Raw genomic sequence first — 22563 nt, forward strand, 5'->3', positions numbered from 1 at the left:
TTCATTCATTCCTGCTGAGTAATTAAAAATGGCTTCTAAATAAACAGCGGGGATGATTTCCGAAATGTTCTGCATTTCCTTGCTGGGCTGGGACTTCTGTCATTGGCCCACTTAAGTGGTTTTGAAAGATTGTATACAGGTTCCTTTTACAATGCATTTGAAGTTTGTAATCCTGCTTAAACACACAAAAATAGGAAGGATTAACAAACTGCCACGCTGAGGCCAAAAGAAGACAGAGCTAAAAGCAATCAAGGAGCAGCCTATCAGATCCATGAAATAAATTGGGGGAAAAGTGGAAAACTGTCAACAAAAATAATATGTTATGGATCCTCAAGCCTTTGTGTTTATGCTAGAGGAAGCCTAAAATAATCTGTGGTTTCTGATGCTTGATTTAGTTTTCCACAAGCCTAATTAACACCAGATTAAGTTTGCTGCCACTATAGGTTATTGCTTAGACTGACAAATCCTGGCTGTTTATTTGTTTCCTAAAAAAATGACTGGAGGCAATAACAGCATGACACAGTCAATAAGGGTGAAAACAATGCTGTAATATGCATTTTTAGAAACTCCATCTTCAGGAGAAACCCCCTTGACTTTCTGTATTAAATTCTGGCCCCGGAATCTTTACAAAGGGGAAAAAAAATCCCATTGATTGACTGTCCCTTTGATTTAAGATGCAGCCCTGTGAATTTAAGCTAAAAATTATGGATTTGCTGCAGTAGATGGATTTTCCCAGATGTTTCAAGCAACCCATGTGCTCTGGGGCTTGGCCAGGTGTGGGTCTCATGGAGCTGAACAAGGAAGAGAAAATCCCTCATGGTGTGGATTATTTGTAGGGAAAATATCCCAGAGTGGCATCAGCCATTCTGTGGGTCTGTCAGTACAAATGTCACAGCATCAGGATTGAAACAGAAACAGGGAGAGGACACAGGGAATGGCTTCCCACTGCAGAGGGAGGGGAGATGGGATCTGGGCAGGATTTCCTCCCTGGGAGGGTGGGCAAGCCCTGGCACAGCTGTGGCTGTCCCTGGATCCCTGGAATTTGGAGAACTAAGAGCCCCCTGCTCTGGAGCCCCTCTGATATTTTTGGGGGCTGCACTGGGTTCCTGGCAGACCCCAAAGAAATCATCCAGGCAGAGGGAACAGATTCTCCTGGAGTGACTGCAGTGTGGGCACAGACGTGGATGAACGAGTCAGACAAACACGGATTTTCCTGCCAGGCAGAGCCAATAGAATCTCCGAGTTTTCATCCTTGAATCTTCATCTCCCTCTGAAGCAAATCCCCTTGTCTTGGTGCTGACCTGGATTAATCCTGGGCAGGCTGAGCAGAGGATGAACAATGGCACAGCTGGGAGAGAAGCAGAAATTCCAAAACCAGCCCGAATATCTGATGATAAGGGGCAAACAGCAGCATTTAGTGTTTTCCTGCTCTTTTCTGCTCTGCCCTAAATGCCATAAAGCTCATGGATTGTGCTCCTGGCTGAGACAGCTCCCACCTTTCCTGCTGGCCAGGAGATGTGGAGGTGCCACCCTGGATCATCCAAGGATTGTCAGGGACTCGTGGTCCTGCCTGGTGCCTGCTGAGAGTGTCTCAGAGTCAGTGCTGTGCCTGAATTCTCCTTTTAGAGGATGTTTTTTTGCAGCAGACACCCACTCTATATTTCTCTGCCAAACTGGTTTGTGCCCAGAGCAGCCCCATGCTCATTCTGGTGCCACCATCCTGCCACAGGAAAGGACAGGACTTACAGGAATTCCACCAGAGGGAAGAAAAATGATGAAAACTTCTCTTTTCTTCTAACATTTATCTAAAAACCTCCCTGAAAAAGCTCTTGCCGCATGCAAGGTGCACTTGGGGAGCAGTTTTCCAGGGCTGCAGTTCATCACGCCCCGAAATATTGTTAATTTTGGTGTTTAGTGAGTCCAGCAGGGAGCTGTGGAGCCATTTGGATTCAATCACTCACTTCCATCGCTCCTTAGCCGGGATTCCTCAACCAACTGCTGGAGGATTTATCGTTTGTGAGCTGGAAGTGAATTACTGGGGTAACCCAACCCCGGGAGATCCGGGCAGGAACGATGCTTTTCCAGGGCTGTGTCCACAGGTGCCTCCCTTTTCTGGACCTTTAAATCACGCACAACGCAATTTGCATGGAGAAGAGGGGGGAGATTATTTAGGAACGGCTTTCCAAAAAATACCCGATGTCCTAAGCAGATGCTGCGGAGCTTTTCCCTCCAATAAACATCCCTAGAAGTTGCGTTTTCCTGCTCTTTGCCCTCCCCTCGGCTCCTGAGCCGCTCCCCGTGGTCACATCACATCAATTCCCTTTTTCCAGCTGCTGCATCCCGCTCGGCTCCGCTGCCTCCCGTGCAGCTCTGGCAGGGCTCGGGGGACACAGCAGGACCCAAATCGCACCGAAATGGGAGTTCTGAAAGCCCGGCTCCTCCGGCTGCCTCGGAACGTGCGGTATTTTGGTTCAGCTCAGCCGGGTCAGAGGGGATTCCTGCATCCATCCCTGCGTTTGGATTCCTGTCCCATCTGCCCCAGGACAGGGCTGCTCGGGGCAGGGGCCAGTCCCCATTTCCCCATTTCCCCATTTTCCCATTTCCCCATTTTCCCATTTTCCCATTTCCCCATTTTCCCATTTTCTTTCATCTTTCCCCACTTCCTTTCCTTTTTCTTTTTCCCCATTTTGCTTTTCCCACTTCCCTTCTTCTTCCTTCACTTCCATCTCAATTATTTTCTTTTCCCACTTTCCTCTTTCCTCATTTCCTTTATTTTCCCCCTGCTTCCCTTTCCTCATTTTCCTTCTTCTCCTGTTGCTTCGCTTTCCCTACTTCCTTCTTTTTTTCCATTTCCCTTTCCCCATTTCCCTTCTTTTCCCATTGCCTCCCTTTTCGTGCTTTCTTCCTTTCCCCATTTCCCTTTCCCCATTTCCCATTCCTCAGTTTCTTTTTCTCCAGTTTCCTCTGCCCACTTCCTTTCTTTTCCCCTTTTCCCTGTCCCTATTCTCTTTCTTTTCCCTCACTTCCCTTCCTTTTCCCATTTCCTTTTCCCCATTTCCCTTTCTCCATTTCTCTTTCCTCATTTCCCTTTCCTCAGTTTCTTTTTCTCCACTTTCCTCTGCCCACTTCCTTTCTTTTCCCCTTTTCCCTCTCTCCATTCCCTTTCTTTTTCCCCATTTCCCTTTCCCATTTCCCTTTCCCCATTTCCCTTTCCCCAGTTTCTTTTTCTCCACTCTCCTCTGCCCACTTCCTTTCTTTTCCCCTTTTCCCTGTCCCTATTCTCTTTCTTTTCCCTCACTTCCCTTCCTTTTCCCATTTCCTTTTCCCCATTTCCCTTTCCTCATTTCCCTTTCCTCATTTCCCTTTCCCCAGTTTCTTTTTCTCCACTTTCCTCTGCCCACTTCCTTTCTTTTCCCCATTTCCCTGTCCCCATTCCCTTTCTTTTCCTTTTTCCACACTTCCCTCTCCAGGGAGGTTGGACCAGCTGATCCCAGGATGTGCCCCCAGGTTTGTCCCATCCCCTTGGAGCTGCCCCGTGCCTGTCCCTTGTGCCAGGGCTTTGCCTTTAAGGTAAAAGGGATTTGGGGGATATTCAGCTAAATCCTAAATCCAGGTCAAAGTTCCTTCTTCTGCTAATCCCTCTCAGTCTTACCCTGGGATCACAGAGCAGGATTCAGGTGCTGGTGAGCATCAGGAGGTCAGAGATGCCTCAGGTAAAATCTGTGATGCAGGGTGATGGATTTTATGGGAGAACATCCCACAGGGACCGTTCCTCCAGCTCGGCCAGCCCGGTGTCACTTGTTCCCTGCCACCCATCCCACAGAACAATCCTTGTGCTCAGCCTCCCTCTGTTAATTGCCATGGAAATTCGATAATTTCATCCCAAAGCAGAGTTGAGGAAAACTCAGGAAGAGCTCAGATTACTGAAAACTGGAAAAAATTAATCTTGATTAAAGCACTTCCCCCAGGAAAATCGGGACCTCCTGAACTCGGCCGAGGGCTGATTGCTCACCAGGCTGGGATGTGCCCAGTTTGTCCCAAACACCTCGGAAAAAGGAGGAGAATTCTCTCCAGAGGTGGAATTTCGTGGGCTCTTGGCTTTGTTTCAGGCAGGGAAAGTGCCAAAGAGGGAGATTTCCCTCCCCAAGTGTGACAGGGTGATCCCACCAGCCTCACCTGGAGGGAAAATGGGATGGGGCAGTGCCAGCAGCAGGAGAAAAAGAGGAAATGGACCCAGTTTGTTTGGCATTGCTGGGATGAGGAGGGAAAAGTCCTTTTCCAAAGCCAGCATGGGGTGGATTTGCTGTGTTCTGGCAGGTTGAACATGATGAGGGAAAGGACTGGGATAGGAATTAGACTTGAAGACCAAACTGCTTTTTTTCTTTCATTTTCTTCTTATTTTCTCTTATTTCAATCTTTTTTAATTTAATCAAATTTTTGTTCTAATTCTATTTATTGTAATGTTTATTTCATTTGTTGGTCAATTACTTTTTCTTCAAATTTCTTTGATTTTCTTTTCTTTTTTTTTATTAGATCCATTTTGATTTTTAATTTATTCAGCAACCTCTCGGTGTGGATTCTGCTGCTCATCACCATGAGCTGCACAGGTTTAAGAGAGATAAAACCCAACTGCTGCCTGTGCCAGGCAACTCCTGTCACCCAGCTCATCCAGCACCTCTGGGATCCCTCAGGGATTTTCCTGTTTGTGGCAGAGCCAGGAGGGATTTAAGGCAGTGCAGAAGTGTCACTTGGAGATGTGGGTTAGTGCTGGGGACATCTGGTGACGCCACCACTGCCCTGAGCGCCTGTGCCAGGGCAGAACAATCCTTTGGGTGGAGAAATTTACCCTCACATCCAACTAAAACTCCCCTGAGGCTGTTTCCTCCTGTCTTTAATGTTACTGGGAGAAGAGTCCAACACCCAACTGAGATCCTGGAATCCCTGAACCACTGAGGCTGGAAATGACCTCCAAGACTGAATCCAACCCCACAACCAGCCCAGAAAATAAAATCCATCCCTTCTTCACGTCCATGCTTGGCCCTTGAGCTGTCCCATCCCTGTGGCACCTTCCCACCCTCATCCCACCTCTCCCACCCACCCCAAAGGACTCCAGGGCTGCTCCCCTGGACCTCATTATCCCATTGACAGCAGTCCATATCTCCCTGGCCAGGAATGTATTTACTCCTGGGCACATAAGAAATTCATTTCCCAAATTGAATTATCTGCCTCGGGAGATCGGGGGGTTTGATTGTGTCGCTGCACTTCGGAGAGCGACCGAGAATTGATAAAAGCCAGATGGGAAGCGGAAACAGTCATTTCATGACTCCTTAAACGTTTCACTTGGTTAACCCTTGGATTGCACCGGCCTTGGAGTGTGGAAGCAATTTGTTGGGGAGTTTTCAGGATGCAGAGCGGGCTGGAAGTGCTCACCAAGGAAAGGAGTCCCTGCAAAGGAGGGAAAAACCCTTAGGATAGAAATGTTTCCCCATGGGAGTTGTTCAGCCAGGGGGATTCTAAAAGAACAGAACAACATCCCAGCTGAAGGGTGTTTGGGTGCAGGGAATGTTCCTGAAGCTGTGGGATGAGCAGTAATTCCCTCAGGCAGCCCTGGATGTGGGGGATGCAAAGCCCAGAGTGCAAATGCCCAGCAGAGGGAACAGGAGTTTCTTTTCTTTGGGTGTCTTTCAACCAGCAGAAAATCTGGGAGGAGAGGAAACACGAGGGAGGAATGGTTTTCCAGGCTGCTGGTCCTGGGGAGCACAGATCTGGCACTGTGAAGACTCCCCAGCACCTGTGAGTGGAGCTAACCCAGACACTCACTTTATTCCTCTGTTCTGTCCTTTAAATTCACCTTTTATAGGATTTCTATGGGATTATTTTCCACTGGAGTGCGTTCCCTGTGCTCCCATGGACCACACAGGGCACAAACTCCCAGCTTGGCCCAGCAGGAATCTGCCCTAAACCCAAAACTCTCCAAAATATCACCAGCACAATTAAAACCCTCAAATTCCCTGATAATTAAGGAAGAGCACGACAGGAGCAGCCCATCTTTGGGATCTGCAGCTGGAGCAGGGAGTGGATTCTGGGGCACATCTGCATCGAATCCTCCGGCTCTGGGAGCAATAACCTCGCAGGTGCTGGGGCTGGGATGTCTCCCTGCATCCCAAATCCTGGCCAGATCCCGTGAGAAGCCTCCAAAATTCAATTGCCTTTAATTGGTTTAGGGTTCTGCTTCTGCAAGAGGCTCCAGCCCGGAATTCTTTACGATCTCGGTTTCCATTTCGTTAATATTTTCCAAGTTGGTTTCCTGTTTTCCTGTTGCCAAAAGCACATTTCGGCAAAGAGGAAAATTGTTTCATATTCCAAGTGTTGGAAACCATTGTTTCAGCCCAGAAATTTGGGAAAAGCTGATACTTCTTTATCAGCAGACCCTGCAGTGATCCTTGTTTTCCCAGAAGATGGATTTTTATCCCCAGTTATTGGCACAGGGAAGGAGCCCAAAGCTGGTGTTCCTCCCTGGATTTTGGGTCCAGAACTCCAATATCTGATATTTTTTACATCCCATAAAAGCAGTTTCTATTCTTATCAGCTCCAAAATAATTTGTCACAGAGGAAGCTGGAAAAAGGCAGGGAAAGGGCTATGGGATCAGAAAATCTCACTCTGTCTGGAGTTGCTCCTTCAGAAAAAAAAATCTATGGTGTTGGGAAAGGCCATGGAAGGAAAAACCTTTTTACCAGGGCAGGGAGCTTCTCCAGCTCTGCATCTCCCATCCTGACCATTTTGATGGTTTGGAGGTGTTACCCTGCCTGGACCATTCCTGCTCTGCAGTCCCAGGGATGCAAATTTGGGAATGAGGAACTTGAAGTTCCACAAAGCTGCTCCAGACTCAGAGGGATGTTGGAATTGTCCAGTTTTGGGATTATTTCCCCTGGGGACATGATGGTGGAGCATCCCTGGACAGCAGCACATGGGTGTCAGATCCCTGGAAAATTAAAAATTTAAAAAAAAAAAAAAAAAAAAAATTTCCAAATTCCTCCAGGTCAGACTGGGTCAGATCAGGGATTGGATAAAACAAAAAATTGATTTTTTTTTAGAATATAGGAAAAAAGGGAAATTGTTTCAGGAGCAGCCACAAACCATCATTGGAAGGAAAAGCTGGGAAAAAGGGGGGATTTTACAGGAATTTTACAGGAATATTTTACATGGGATACTGAGCTGGGGCTGCTGTGGATTTGGATCCACAAGGAAAACAAAAAGGAGGAAATCAGGTTTTCAAAGCCCTGTCCCTCAGATCTCCTGGCTCTGTGCAGCTCCAGGAGCTTGGGAAGTGGTTTTGCAGTGGATGAAGCAATTCCTGCCAGGACAGGAGGAGAATTGGCTGCAGAGTAAGGGGAAAAAATAAAATAAAAAATAAAATAAAATAAAATAAAATAAAATAAAATAAAATAAAATAATAAAATAAAATAAAATAAAATAAAATAATAAAATAACATATGCCAAGGAAAATAGAAGGAAAAATACAAGAAAATAAAAGAACAAAAATAAAAGAGTGAAATAAAAATAAGTAAATTAGACTAGACTAAAGTAATGTAAAATAAAATATAAAATAAAATAAAATAAAATAAAATAAAATAAAATAAAAGTAATTAATTATTGAATCAAGGAACAAGAAATTGGTTTTGCTGGTCAGACAGATCCTAAAAATGTAATATTAAGATTTAGGGCTGATTTGGGCCAGATCTAACCCAAAACGGATGGGATGGGATGGGATGGGATGGGATGGGATGGGATGGGATGGGATGGGATGGGATGGGATGGGATGGGATGGGATGGGATGGGATGGGATGGGATGGGATGGGATGGGATCAATGGGATGGGATCAATGGGATCAATGGGATCAATGGGATCAATGGGATGGGCTGCACATGCTGCCTTTGGGATTCACTGGAAAATTGCATTTACTCGCGAACAGTAAACCAGAGGATTTTACATTTCCATCGAGCATCCCCAGAAGCCGAGTAGGGACCGAGCACCAGAAGCAGGGAGATGTGTGGGATGCTGCAGGGAATTCAGTCGGCTTCTGGCAGGATGGGGAGGCTGAGGAGGAGCAGGGACTCGCCTCCAGATGGCAGGAGGGAGGCTTGGATCAGCTGCGGGGAAAGCTCCGAGCTGTGCGGGGCTGGTTCCACCCGGCAGGCTGCGGTCAGCACCCCCAAATCCCTGCGTTAATATCGCCCAAACACCAGTGTTAATATACCCGAAATTCCAGCGTTCATAACCCCAAATCCCAGTGTCTGCGCCCCCAAATCCCTGTGTTAATATCGCCCAAACACCAGTGTTAATATACCCGAAATTCCAGCGTTTATAACCCCAAATCCTAGTGTCAGCACCCCCAAATTCCAGTGTTAATATCACTCAAATCCCAGTGTTAATACTCCCAAATCCCTGTGTTAATATCACCCAAATCCCAGTGTTAATATACCTGAAATTCCAGTGTTATCACCCCCAAATCCAGTGTTAATATCCCCGAAATCCCAGTATCAGTACCCTCAAACCCCAGTGTTAATGCACCCAAAATTCCGGTGTTATCATCCCCAAATCCCAGTGTTAGTAACACCCAAACACCAGTGTTAATATACCCGAAATTACAGCGTTTATAACCCCAAACCCCAGTGTCAGCACCCCCAAATCCCAGTGTAAACACCCCCAAATTCTAATGTTATCACCCCCAAATCCCAGTGTTATCATCCCAAAATCCCAGTGTTAGCCCTCTGAAGTCCTTCTGAAGTCTCTGTGTTACCACCCCAAAATCCCGGTGTTATCACCCCGAAGTCCCTGTGTTATCACCCCCAAATCCCAGTGCCAGCAGCTTGGAAAAGCCCCCTGAGACCCCCAGAGCCCAAGCACTGCCAGCCCTGCCAGGGCCACCCCGACCATGTCCCCAAGTGCCACATCCACACGGATTTCCAATCCCTCCAGGGATGGGCACTCCAGCCCTGCCCTGGGACAACCCCTTTTCCTGAAGAAATTTTTCTTAATATCCATTCTAAAGCTCTTCCAAGGAACCAGGACCTGGATGCTGATGTTGAACATCAAACTGTGAAAGGAAGAGGTTTTAGGAAATGAATTATTTAATAGAGGATGAGGGGGAACCCCATTATTAACCCTTTAAAGCCTGTCCCACCCAGCCCCTGGTGCCAAATGAAGGAGGTGAAGCTGCTTTTTGTGGGGGTGGCTCATGCAGGAAGCTGAACTTCAGTTTAAATTGGCTGATTTTGGGTTTAGATGGGATATTAGGAAGGAATTTTTGCCTGGGAGGGTTTGGAGGCCCTGGCACAGGGTGCCAAGAGAAGCTGTGTGCCCAGCCCTGGAATTATCTAAGGACAGGTTGGACAGGGCTTGGAGCAGCCTGGAAGGTGCCAGGGTTTGGAACTGGATGGGATTTACAGTCATTCCCAACTCAAACCATCCTGGGATTCTGTCTGGAAGCAGATCCTGGTGCCCAGGCAGGACATTTGCACAACCGTTTGCCAAGGAAGCAAATTGCACATGACAAGGATTCTGTTCCAGTTTATAATCAAGAGGGAAAAAAGACAAAACAAACACCTCCTGCATGGGCAGGGCTCACTTCAAATCTGTGAAACTCCAAACTGAGCAGCTTGATGAGCACCCAAGTGTCTAAAATCCCAAGGCTGACCTGGATTTGAGCAGGAAGGATGGAGGAATCGCTGATCGCCGCTCATCCCACATCCTCTCCCATTGCAAAGCTCGGGCTGGGAGCGTTGTCTCATTTGTTATTAATAACATCCATGGTGTGCACTCAAGCTGAGCCTCATTCCATGTGTCCAGTGTTTGGGCATGGTGTGCCACGGCCCATCTGGGCCTCGTTTGAAGCCCCTCGCAGTCACAGGGGTCCATGTGCAACTGATAAAGAACAATTTGGGGTGGCTGTGGGGGGGGCACCCCTCTCCAGGCCAATCCAAGAAGGACGCCCTATATGTTTTGGAAGTGCTAAACCCCAGGGAAATTACTTCATCCAAAGCTGCTCCAGAGCCCAGTAATGAAGGCTGTGATGTAGCCAGTGTTCACCCATGTTGACTTTACAGTACTGGAATTAATCCATGTGCATTGCAGCTCGGTGAAATCACTTCCAGCCCCTAGCAGCTCCGGGGCTGACTTCATCCTTGCAGCCCCAGATGCAGATCCTCAGAGTCGGGGAGATCAGGGAGAGGATGGAAATGCTGCTGCCCGTGCACACCATGGCTTTGTGGGGATGTCACATTGTCCTGGGGACCCTGAGCATCTCCCAGCTCCCTGGGGCTTCTCAGAGCTCTGCTCATCTGCTGCCGTGGCTGTGCTTCCTGCAGGGCTGGACACAGGGATTTGCTGCTCCCTCACTGAGATTATTCCATTTTAACCCCTGTAAAAATCTCACTGTGACCATGGCTTGTCCAGGGTGCAAATTCCAGCCAGTGCTGTGCCCTTGGGAAGGGGATGTGCAAGGACAAGGCTTTCCTCCCTGCCATAAACCACACTGGCCTCATCCTGGCAATCTTTAAATTTTAAATCCTTTAAAGATGGGCACTCTGGGTATTTTTGTGCTGTTTCACACAGAAATTCAAGTGATGGAGTGTCCTGGGAGCCCAGCCCAGCTCCAGGATATGGGCTTGGAGAAGCTGAGGAAAACACAGATCCCACAGTGCAATCCACTGCCCAGCCCTGCTCCCCTTCCTTTCCCTTCATCCCTATTTTTTTTTCATTGACTTTTTCTCAGTGAAAATGCAGCTGCCTTTTCCTGGGCAGTGCTTGCTCCCTTTTATAAGAATTAGGAGCTCCTGCAACCCCAAGCCCTGAGTTTGGTGCTGTTCCATCAATGCCATGAAGCTGAAATCCCACGGGGATGGATCCTGCCTGTCCAAGCTCTCCCTTGCTCTGTTCCTGCTGCTGGAGGCTGGGGGATGCTCTGGGGACCCCCAGCAATTCCCACAGCAGGAGAATCCCCAAATCAGGCAGAGCTGATGCTCTGCTCAGCTCTCTGCAGCAGATTTATGGAGATTCATGGATATTCAGCTTTCTGAGGAACTTAAAGTCTCTGTGGCAGCAGGATTTTAAAACATCCCAAGGGTAATAGGTAAGGGAGAGGGCTCTGGGCACTGCTGTGGGATTTCCAGGGTGCTCCTTGGAATACTACAGGGTGTAGGAAAGTGCAAAATGTGAGTATCCAAAAGGATTTATCAATCCTTGTATTTTTGCTGGGCTGTTTGCTGTCTTACCTAACCCCCGTCATGTAATTTAATTACGTTTGTTTAATTTCTTTCTTTAAAAAAAAATGCATCTGGGACTGGTAAACGTAATTAAAAAGAAACATTGTTAAGCAGCCTGATACAGCTATAATTTGATTTAAAGTGCTGGATGATACCAACATTATAAATGTAAAGTGATATGGCTTTTTTGGGGGAAAAAAGGGATCTAAATGAACTTAAAATCCTTCTTCATTTGAGCCAGGGTTAATTGTGAACTCTTTTTTCCTCCTGTTTTGTGGCTGTAGGGCTTTTCCAAGTGGGGGAAGATATTCCTTCCTTAAACAAAGGATTGCAGGATCATTTGTGCTCTGCAGCCAAGCCAGGTTTCGGTACCTTTGTTCATGGAATACGAAATTCCGAGTGCCCTGAAATCAGTGCCAGAGCTCCCACGAATTTCCAAGGTACCAGGACATTAGGGATCGTTTAGATTTGTTTGTGGAAAAATGTCCTGGATTTCAGGGAATCTGAATCGGAGAGGTAGAAGTTGCCATCAGAACCTGTTTATTACAAACACATTATGTGGGGTATAACACAATATTCCGTGGGATTGATGCTTTTCCTGCCTGGAATCCCAGCCAATCCATCCCCTCCGTTCGGCGCAGGACCCGGGAGTGCCCGGCTCGCTCTGGATCCCGCTCCGCAAATCCGGGATATCCTGTGCTGCCCCTGCCAAATCCTTCCCGAATCTCCCTGCTGGGCTGGATTCACACCTGGACAGAGAGAAAATCCTGAGAGAGGCTGGAAAGCGCCCCGGATCCACGGCAGCGCTGCGGGAGCAGGGTCGGGATGCTCGGCTGGCTCCGGGAGGATGGAGCTGGGATTGGGGCTGGGATTGGGGATTTGAGCTGGGATTGGGGCTGGGACTGGGGCTCAAACAAGGATTGGGGATTTGAACTGGGATTGGGGCTAAAACAAGGATTGGGATTGGGATTTGAGCTGGGATTGGGGCTAAAACAAGGATTGGGGTTGGGACTTGAGACAGGATTGGGGCTAAAACAAGGATTGGGTTTGGGATTTGAGCTGGGATTTGAGCCTGGGATTGGGGTTGGGATTGGGGTTGGGGTTTGAGCTGGGACTGGGGCTAAAACAAGGATTGGGGTTGGGATCTGAGCTGAGATTGGGGCTGGGGTTGGAGCTGGGATTGGGGTTAAAACAAGGATTGGGGCTGGGATTGGAGCTGGGATTGGAGCTGGGATTGGGGCTGGGATTTGGGCTCAAACAAGGATTGAGGTTGGGATTTAAAATGGGATTGGGGCTGGGATTGGGACTGGGGCTAAAACAGGGATTGGGGCTGGGGCTGGGGCTGGAGCTGGGATTGGATTTGGGGCTGGGACTGGATATAGAATTGGGGCTAAAACAGGGATTGGGGTTGGGATTGGAGATGAGATTGGAGCTGGAATTGGGGTTGGAGCTGGGATTGGGGCTGGAGCTGGAATTGGGGTTGGAGCTGGGGTTGGGGCTGGAGCTGGGATTTGGGGTAAAATGGGGATTGGGGCTTGAGATGGGATTGGGGCTGGGGCTGGGTTTGGGGTTAGGGCTGGAATTGGGCTTGGGGCTGGATGGCACCAGCCTCCCTCCCATCAGCGCTGCAAAACCATTCCCTAATACAACACAGAATAGAAAAGCTTTTTCCAGTAGCAAAATAATTTTGTAGGAGCTGCTGGGTTTAAGTTTTCCCTGAATTATTTGCAGGAATACCCCAGACAGGCCAGGAGGCAGCTGGAGGGGGGGAACCCCAAATTTCCAACCCTGAGCTCAGGGAATTCCCTCCCACAGTGGTGCAAAATCCCTGGGATGGGTTTTGCCAGCCAGAGCTGAACAAATCTCCAGGTGCTGGGTTTGTGCCAGTGCAAATGTGGCAGAAATCAAAGCAGAACTGAACTAAAAAATGTTAAATAATGAACAAATAATGAATAAATGATGAACAACACGATCTTCACTAGTTGTATTTTGTAGTTTGGTTTCTTAAACTGTACGTGGAACTTTTGTGATGACCTGAAGAAGTGGATTCAGGGACAGACTTAATTCCATTTGTTTTAGCTTTCAAGTTAACACTTTAAAAAATCTTCGTTGAAAAATCTTAGTTGAAATTCTTGGAAATTGAAATATAAATTTAAAAAAAAAAAATCTAAATTTCACTTCTGCATTGCACTTTCCCCTTAAGTTTTTTCTCCTCCAGTTCCTTTTGCCTTTCATAAGCATCAACCATCCTGTTTCCCCCTCCTCCAGGGAAGGAGCACTCGGCTGACAGACACAAAGCCAGGATATACAAGGAGGAAAACATTAGAAATATATTTTAAATATAATTTTTCCTTCAACCCCACTCGATTGCAGCGATCTGAGCTCCAATTGGAGGCACAGACCACAAGCTGGAAAGTGTAACAGGTTTGAATTTAATTTTCTCGCTTTAAATTTTAAATTTTATGGAACTTTATGACTTAGAAAGTGCCCGAGAGCTCCCGGAGCAGGAGCTTTGCAGGTGGGAGAAGGGATTTCATGTTATTTGTTGAGTGGAAACCTTGATAAATTGAAGCTTTTCTTTTTTTGTCTTGCAAATTATTCTCAATGTGTTCTCGATTTGGGGGAAGGTAAACAAACAGAGAGTTTTCAAACTCGGGGTTGTTCGCACATGCAGCGGCTCCGGGGATCTGCAGGAGGGTTTGTGGGAGCTCGGGAAGGAAAACCCACGGATCCAGGGAACCCCTTTTTCTGTCACTCAACTCTATTTGCCAGCCATGGACACTGGAGTTTTTTAATTATTAATTTTTTGTAATTAATTTTTTACTAATTCTCTTGGTTGCATTTTAACCCTGTTGTATATTACAGAGAAATAAAATTTTAAAAAAAATCCAGGGTTGTGTTTTGCATATTGATTCCCTATGATTTAGTGGAGAGCAAATCCATTCCTTATCTCCCAGAATCCTGGGATCATTGAGGTTGGAAAAGAGCTCTAAAATCATCCAGTCAACCCAGCACCACCACCCTGCTCTAAGCTGAATTGTAACAACTTGAGGAAAATCCATTTTTCAGCGCTCTTACCTCCGCTCTGAGCTGCCCAGACAGGGGAGCACAAACCACCTCGGGCCAGGGAATGCCGTGGGAGGGAGGGAAGCTCCTTCAGGATGGAGAAAGGATCTTCCCAATCCATCAGGGATCCTCTGAGCCCTGCAGGGAGCTGCTCCTCGTTGGGTTTCTCCAGCAGGCAGAGCTCTGGCAGCAGCTCCTGCCCCATTCCAGCTGGGAGAACAACCCTGGTCCTGCTGCTCCCAACATCTCCCATCCCACACTCTGCTCTGGGGTGTGAGCCACAGCAAAAAATCCCTCAGGAGAAGCCTGGAGTTCTTCCCTGCCCTGCAGCAGCAAAGCAGAGCTGCAGCTGGAGCTGTCCCAGTGATTCCCTGGGTTTGCTGTGGCTGGGGTTGGGAATTGGAGGATGTGAGGAGCAGGAGCCTTTGGCATCCTCAGGGCTGAGTTTTGTGGTGTTTTGCAGTGAAGTGCAGGAATTCTGTTCAGTATGGAAGTGCTTTGAGTTTGTGGAACATGGGACAATAACTCTGAGCAGATGCACACGTGTAGGCAGAAATCCAGGGAGAAGGAGAGTTCATCTCCCTGCAGTTTATGGAAACTCCCCTTGCCAAACTTGGGCTCTGCTGTCCCAGGAGGAAAGGGAATGAGAGGGAAGGGTGAAGTAAAAGTGGGGTTTTTTAAATCCAAACAGCTTCTGACAGCACTGGAGTCATCCAGCCTCCTGCCTTTGGTGGCACTGCTGGAGAAGCCAAACCTGCCCTGGTGCTTGGTTTAGTGCCGAGCTCATCCTAAACCTTCCCCGTGGGAAAGCTGATGGAACACTCATTCTATTCCTAACTGTGTCCACCAGGTTTCCCACAGGGAAAGGGGCGATTTACCCAGGAACTAAAGGGGCACAGCCAGAAAGGCAACATCCCCCTGAACACAACCAGATGTGCAAGGAATACACGACTTTCCATGGTAAAACCTGCTGCAGAGCCCAAATTAGACTCAGCTGCTACTTCCAGGTCTTGAGGGTTAGGAAAAAGCAATTTTTTTGTGGGTGAGCCATAACCATGGCTCAGCCTTCCGGCCACGGCTGGCAGGGCAGAGTATTTATTGGTGAGGGCAGATGCTCCCAATTGGAGATATTAAATCCATACTCATGATTTTTAATTGCAGCTTAGCTAAAAACCCACACAAGGCAGGGAACTAAGATCAGTGAATTCCACACAGTGAGGAAAATTATTTTGTCCCCTCTGAACCTTTCCACTCTGCAGAAAGGGTGGGAAAACCCTGCAGTTCCCAGTGGAGGATTTCATGTTTCACACAGGAGGATCTTTGCTTGAACACCCAACACTTTGGGTGGTTTTCCTGGATGGGAAACCACATCTGGCAGCACTGCTCCATGTCCACAGTGGCTCTGTGACCCCCAAAACTGTGCACAAAGTCCTGGAGCTGGCACAGAGCATCCTGATGGGTGGAGAAAAGCCAAGGGAACAGAGCTGGGTGAGCTGGGGACTCCCAGGGAAGGGCCTGGGGAGCTCAGCCATGGATGGACACCAAGAGACAAAGAGGAGATGCTCCTGCAGAGCCCCTGCCCTGCTGAAAGCCAAGGGATGCTCGACTGGAGCAGGCTCCCTCCTGGAACCAAAGCTCTCCCAAGCCTTCCCTGCTCACCTTGTTTTTCCATTACTCCAGGACTCAGCTCTTTTCTCTGAGCAAATCCCCTGCTAAGGTTGCTGGGATTTGAATTTACAGCCACAGGAGGTGTTGAGCCACCAGGCCAGATGTTTATGTGCTAATTTCCATGGGTTGGAGTGGTTTGGGGATCTCAGCACAACTGTCCATATTCCCAAACAACAGAAAGCCGTAGCTTGAGCTGTTTCCTACATTAAATCATTGCATGGTTTTCTTCTCCCCTTATTGCAGAAGAGGGTTTGATTTGGGCTGTATAATTTACAGTCCATAGCCTGTGACCAGTGCAGCCAGGAGGAAAGTTTGGAAGGGGAGATAATACCTTGGAGACAGATTTTCCTCTTCCCTGAGCTGAAATTCCTCATGAAGCTGAAATTTGTTGACCAGTTCAGCTCATTCTGATTTTCTACACCAGCCACTGACAGACTTAATTGACAGCCTCTCTCCTTATTTTGTACAACCCAGTGCTATTGGGTGGCAAGTCAATCCCATTTATTTATGAATTTCAAATTAAAACCAGAAAATAATATCCCTCCTCCCTAAGGGGGTGGCTGAGGAGCAGAGTCTCACCCAGCTCTGCACGGGGAGTTCATGCGGCTTTAATTTCCAACACAAAGAGAATCTCACCGGCCTGGGGGGTGACATCACCCTGCTCCCAAAACTTCATGTGGTTCTTTTCCTCGCTTTTAAAGCTATTATTTTACATCTCTGCCGACAGATATTTGTATTGGCACATCTCATGGAGTATTAAGATTGTATCTTTTCTGTTTAATTTCGAAAGGCGCTTCCTAACCCGAGTGCAAGCTCGCAACTCCAAACCATGAAGATGAGTGAAAGCTTCCTTGCAAACCTCTTAATTTATTGTCCTTCTCCCCAGTGCCTCAGCCCTTCCAAGCTTTCATTCTCATCCCTCTGTATTTGCATTTAGGACCATAATTAGCTGTATTAACTTATGGAGTCCCAAACAAAGAGGAGTTTTCTGTCGCTCTCACCCAGGTATGGGCTTGGTTTAAGGACAGAATTTGACTTTATCTCTGACACAGGGAAGGATGGAAAAGCCTTCAGCATGTCCTGGGGCCAGAAAAGAGTTGGTGGGACAGAGGCAGCAGCAATTCAGAGAGAAATGAGTGCAAACAAAGCCCTTGGAAAAGCACTTTTCAGAGTGAGTGGGACTGGGATAAATCACCACACCTCATCACTCACCTGCCCTGACCCCAGGGAAGGGGGAGCAAAGCTTAGTGCAGACATGGGGAAGAACAAGCCTCAGAAACCTGCAATTCCAGCAGGAATAAACCCACCCAGCCCTGGCTTTTTCTGCACTCAGAGGGTGGTGAAGCTTCGGAAGAGGCACCCGGGGAAGTGGTGGAGTCACAAAATCAGGAGGTGTTCAAAGCCACAGGAACTTCATGATGTGCTGTAGTGGGCGTGGGAGAGATCAGACAAAAGCTGGGCTTGGTGATCTTGGAGATCTTTTCCAGCCTCGATGATTCTGTGATTTTTTGAAGCCAAACTCCAAAACTCTTGTCCTCACTGAGGGGATGTCTCCAGGTACCCAGCAACTGTTTAAAAATCTCAGGCTGTACTTGGTAGAAACAGCATCCCTCCTCTCCAAAAAGGCTTTTTAGCCTCCAAGACGGCTCCTGGGCTCAGGTCCCACTTGGGGTTCCCAGACCTCGGGATGCTGAGCAGGGAGAACGGGAAGGTGGCCCCAGCTGTGCCCAGGAAAATGGAATAACTCAGTATCAGCTTCCCCAGAAGTATTTTAATTTCCCTTCTCCTGTGTGCTTTTCCTGGCAGCTAAAGTGAGAATTGCAGCTTTCCCTTCCCCATGTTCCAGCAGTGAGGAGAGCAGGGGGTCCTGGGGCTCACCTGGGGTCCCCCCATCTCCCTCCCCAGAGCCCTTCCCTGAGGTAAAGGCAGACAGAACTCGTTTTGGTGCAATCCTAAAGGTTTTCTACTTCATCCACATGCTGAATTTTGCCCTCTCTAAACCTCCCCCCACCTTATTGCACATTCTTTAAGTATTTTCTTTAAGTATTATGAGAAAAGTCCAACGCATCAGGAATTTTCCCTGTAACTTAGAGGGGGAAGGGGGCAGGTGTTGGGTTTATTTCTGAGCTCTGGAGAAGCTGTGAGGAAGGAAAAGTGATGGGAGAGCTGCTGGAGGGATGCAAGGCTGGTGGCTGGAGAGGGGATGGAGCAGCTTCTCATTCTCCCACACAACCACGAACCCAAAGCCAGGAGCTGGGCTGGGAAAATCCACGTTAGAAATATTCCTCCCAGTGCAGAGATGGGAAATCTTTCTTTTCCAGAAAATATTTGGAGGTTGCAGCGAGATATCTCACAGAAGGTGTTGTTACATCATGCTGGAGGTCCTGGAGAAACTCAGCAGGGCACCAACAGCTGAGGAAGGTTCTTGTGGGGACAGGTCCTGCTGAAGTCTCATCCTCACCCCACCCCACAGGAGAATTATTGACCCTTCCTTGACTTCCCTGCATGTGGGGGTGAACATCACCCACCCTTCCCTCATCCCCAGTGATCCAAGCGCCCTAATTTGATTTAGCTCTCCCCAAATGCTGTCTGTATTGTTTTTACTTCACTGAATCATTTCCTTAAGGTTTAATCCTATTCCCTGCACACACTCTAGGAGGGAGGTTATGTATAAAATAACATAACAGAGATTTATTTCAATTTATCATTAACTAATGCAGCGCACGTGGAGGTGAAGGATCTCCTTAGGAGGTCAAACAAGAAACTCCATCCCTGGTTGGTCACCACCACAAACTGCTCATTTCTTGCTCAGATCTGTGATTTTTTGCCATGGAATAAATTCAGGGCTGTGCTGTGAACAAGGATACCTTGCCATCACCTCCTGGTTTGGATGGAGTCAGCCCAGAGTGCCAGAGCCCAGCAGGGATGGAGAGAGGACAAGCCACAGAAGAGCAGAGGTTCTTCAAAGTTCATGAGGGGCAAAATAATCGTGGAATGAAATTCAAGCTGTGCTGGGGAACGGGATATTTGAGAATGTCAGGAAAATAGAATCTCCTGAGCACTGTTTTATGCTACCACGGGTGTGTTCTGCCAAGAATTCCTCAGTCTTCAGCAGTTTCTGTTTGAAAGATTTGTAGGAAAAAGAAATATTTGTTAATCTGTTAATAACTAATTAGTTAATGAACTCCTGTGAAATGGTGGTTTCGTTTACAAAAATTCAAGTTGAATATTGGCACTGAGAGCTCCCACAGAGCCCCACCTGGTGTTATTCCAGCCCCCAGAAGGGTCATTCAGCTGCCTCACATCCTCTCCACTGCAGCCTCTCCAGGGCATTTAGGAACTGTCTAATTCCAGCTCTTAAACCTCCCATCCCTTTCCTGGGTGGGTCCTGGCAGCTCTTTGGGGCACAGACTCATCCAAAAATTTATTTTTTTTTTTCTCCCAATGAAAGGGTAACATTTGCACAATGGAATACTGGATATTTCCTTGCATTTCTCAGTGCAGGTGTACCCCTGACAGATGTGTGGCAGCATGTTCAATTATATTTATTACATATTTATATGTTGGGTTTTGGTTGTCCAGAGCAGCTGCCCCTGGATCCCTGGAAGGGTCCAAGGCCAGGCTGGAACAATCTGGGACAGTGAAAATTGTCCCTGCCCATGACAGGGGACTGGATGGGCTTTAAGGTCCCTTCCAACCCAAACTGATCTGGGATTATTTGATTTCTAAGCAAATAGATTTGGGTCTTAAAAATCCTGTTTTTATTAACTGTTAGCAGTAAGGTTGGAAATCCAGAAAAAAGGTGAGCTCTTCCAGTAGGAGTAACAAGTTTACAGCATATGCAAAAAGGGTTAAATCAGTCCCAAAATGTCTTTTTACAGCAGAGGAAAGAGTTCTAAAGGGTGGATGTAGCTGGTGGCAGCAAGGCTGGGGTGGGAAGAGCACTCAGGGACATGGATCAGCCCAGGGTTCTCTGCTTTGCTCCCTGAGAGAGGAGTTACACCACCCAAAATATTGCTCAGAGCGTGTCCCACCTCACTTACACCCAGTGGGAAGAGAGAGGCACCCACACCCAGCTGTAAATTGACTTCATCTTGTAATGAAGCGCTGGAGAAGCAATGGCTGAGGCTCCCCTGGGAGCCAGGGTTTGCTGCATCTCTGAGCAGACTCTGCAGGGCTGGAAAACAGGATTTCCCAAATTTCACATGGATAAATGTTTTCTTGTTAGTGATATGTGGAGCAGAGAATGAACAACCCTTGAGTTTATCCCGAACAATTTGTCTGTTAGAACCAAAAATATCCACATGCCAGATTTATAATTGCAGCTCTATGTAAATCCATGATGGAGTGGAGAGAAAAAAGAGATAAATATTAGATGCATAACTGAGTTCAGGTGATATTAAAATATTACCCCTAAGCCAAAAGGCAGGTTTGGTTTGCTTTGTTTTGTTGTTTTTTGTTTTTTTTTACCTTTTGTTTTGGTAAATGCAAAGCAAATCTTGGCAAAATCGAGCACAGCTTGAAAAGAATTCAATCTCCCAAAAGCTGCCCCAAAAGTGGCCAGGCAAGGCTGTGTCTGGAGGTTACCTGAGTGCTTTCACACATTAAGGGACAGTATTAAAAGATCATTTCCAAGTTAAACAAACATTTCTGGCATACTGTGCAACACTTGCTTTAAAATTAACTTAGTTATTCTGAACTTTATGCCAACTGATTATTTGCTGGACTCTCTGATGACGGTAATTCAGGACATTCCATCCCATAATTCCATAAAGACAATGAGATTACAAAGCCCAAGCAGGCTCTGAGTCAGCCTTTGACAGATTAAAGCTCCCCAAGTTCCCTAAAAACCTTTCTCTGAGACATTAATTTGACCTAAACCCTCAAAATGTTCCTGATTATATCATCGCAATCGGGCTTGATTTTTGTTTTATTTTTCAGTGTAGGAAATTAAAAAGGCTCGGTTGATCCCCGGCCAAGTTCTTGAAATGTGTTGCAATGCTGAGGAAATAAAAGATTACTCGAAATACTTTTTAATAATATGTCATGTCAGCAGAGATAAAGGTTCACACTCTGTGCCCTCAGCTGGCTTCCATCAGTGCTGGCCAGGACCTGCCAGTCACCTTGAAATTATGAGCTTATGCTCTTCTAATTATGAACATGTTCATAAAATTGGATTAATTTCTCTTTGTAAGAAGAATTAAATCTGCATAGATGGGGCTGATCCTGCCTAGGAGCAGGAGGTAACCCCAAATTTCCTTCCCCTGCCCTGTTCTCCATCTGTTTCTTGCCACAAGGGATCGTGGAACGCTTTGGGTTTGAAGGCACCTGGCAGAACATCTAATTCCAACCTTCCTGCCATGGACAGGGAATCATTATCCTGAGGAATGACATTCCAGAGGATGGGCAGCAGGCTGGGCATTATCTCACAGAGGCAGGAGCACCCGGACCTTCCTGTAGGAAACAAACCCACATCAGAACCCACTGCTGCTGGAGATCCATGGAAGGATGGAGTAACACAAGGCCAAATCCACCTATAATTCAGATTATAACTGTCAGACTTGGGGAATTTGGGATAACAACTTCCCACTCCCCAGCCAAGAGCTGGCACTGGGGAAGGAGGTGGCTTCCAAGCAGGTGTCCAGGTTGGATGCTGAGCTTGGGCTTTTGGGTATCTGAGATCTTTGCCCTGGTAAAATCCCAGTCCCAGTGGGATATGCCAGGAATTTTGGTGTGTAAATGTGTGCTAAAAAATAAAAAACTAAAAAATAGTTATAAAAGTGTATGAACATCAATGGGCAATGCCCACCCTGAGCTGAGTAAGGAGAGCCCTTGGGATGGGGATTTGAGGGCAAGAATGTGAGTCTGGGACAATTAAAACACACAAATATTGGCACAGAGCAGCTGTGGCTGCCCCTGGATCCCTGGAAGGGTCCAAGGCCAGGCTGGACAGGGCTTGGAGCAGCCTGGGACAGTGGGAGGTGTCCCTGCCCACGGCAGGGGTGGGATGAGATGAGATTGAAGGCCCCTCCCCACCCAAACCATTCCATATTCTCCACAAAGACAACCTGCTGCCTGCACAAAGTTTGGGAATGTGCACCAGGACAGTGAGTCTGACAAACTCAAGAAATCCCAAAAAGACGAACATCTGGATGTACCAGGGAGCACCTGGAAGCAGAGCATGGAATGCTCACCCCAAACCCTGCCTGTCCCAAAGCCACAGGGCTCTGTGGCAGCTCCCCCCTCCTCAACCTGCTTTCTCAGCTGGCCTGTGAATTTTATCCCTTTCCACATTTTTTTCCCGTTAAGGCTCATCTATCCCGGCTGACCTCCCGCTGCAGGGGAAGGCTGCGGGGCCAGGGCTGCACAGGGGATGGGGGGGTTGGACATCCCCCTCCCCAAAACCCACCTGAGCCCCAGAATCGCCTTTGCTGCCGGCTCTGGGGAAGGTTCCTGGATGGAAAATAAATCAGCGCGGGGGTTCCAGCCTGGGCAGGGCGGGGAGGTCCCCGGAGCGGGGCTGAAAATGCCGCGCAGATCCCGCGCAGATCCTTTCCCTGCGCA

This window comes from Catharus ustulatus, chromosome 14 (assembly GCF_009819885.2).
Source record: "Catharus ustulatus isolate bCatUst1 chromosome 14, bCatUst1.pri.v2, whole genome shotgun sequence".
Taxonomy (NCBI): domain Eukaryota; kingdom Metazoa; phylum Chordata; class Aves; order Passeriformes; family Turdidae; genus Catharus; species Catharus ustulatus.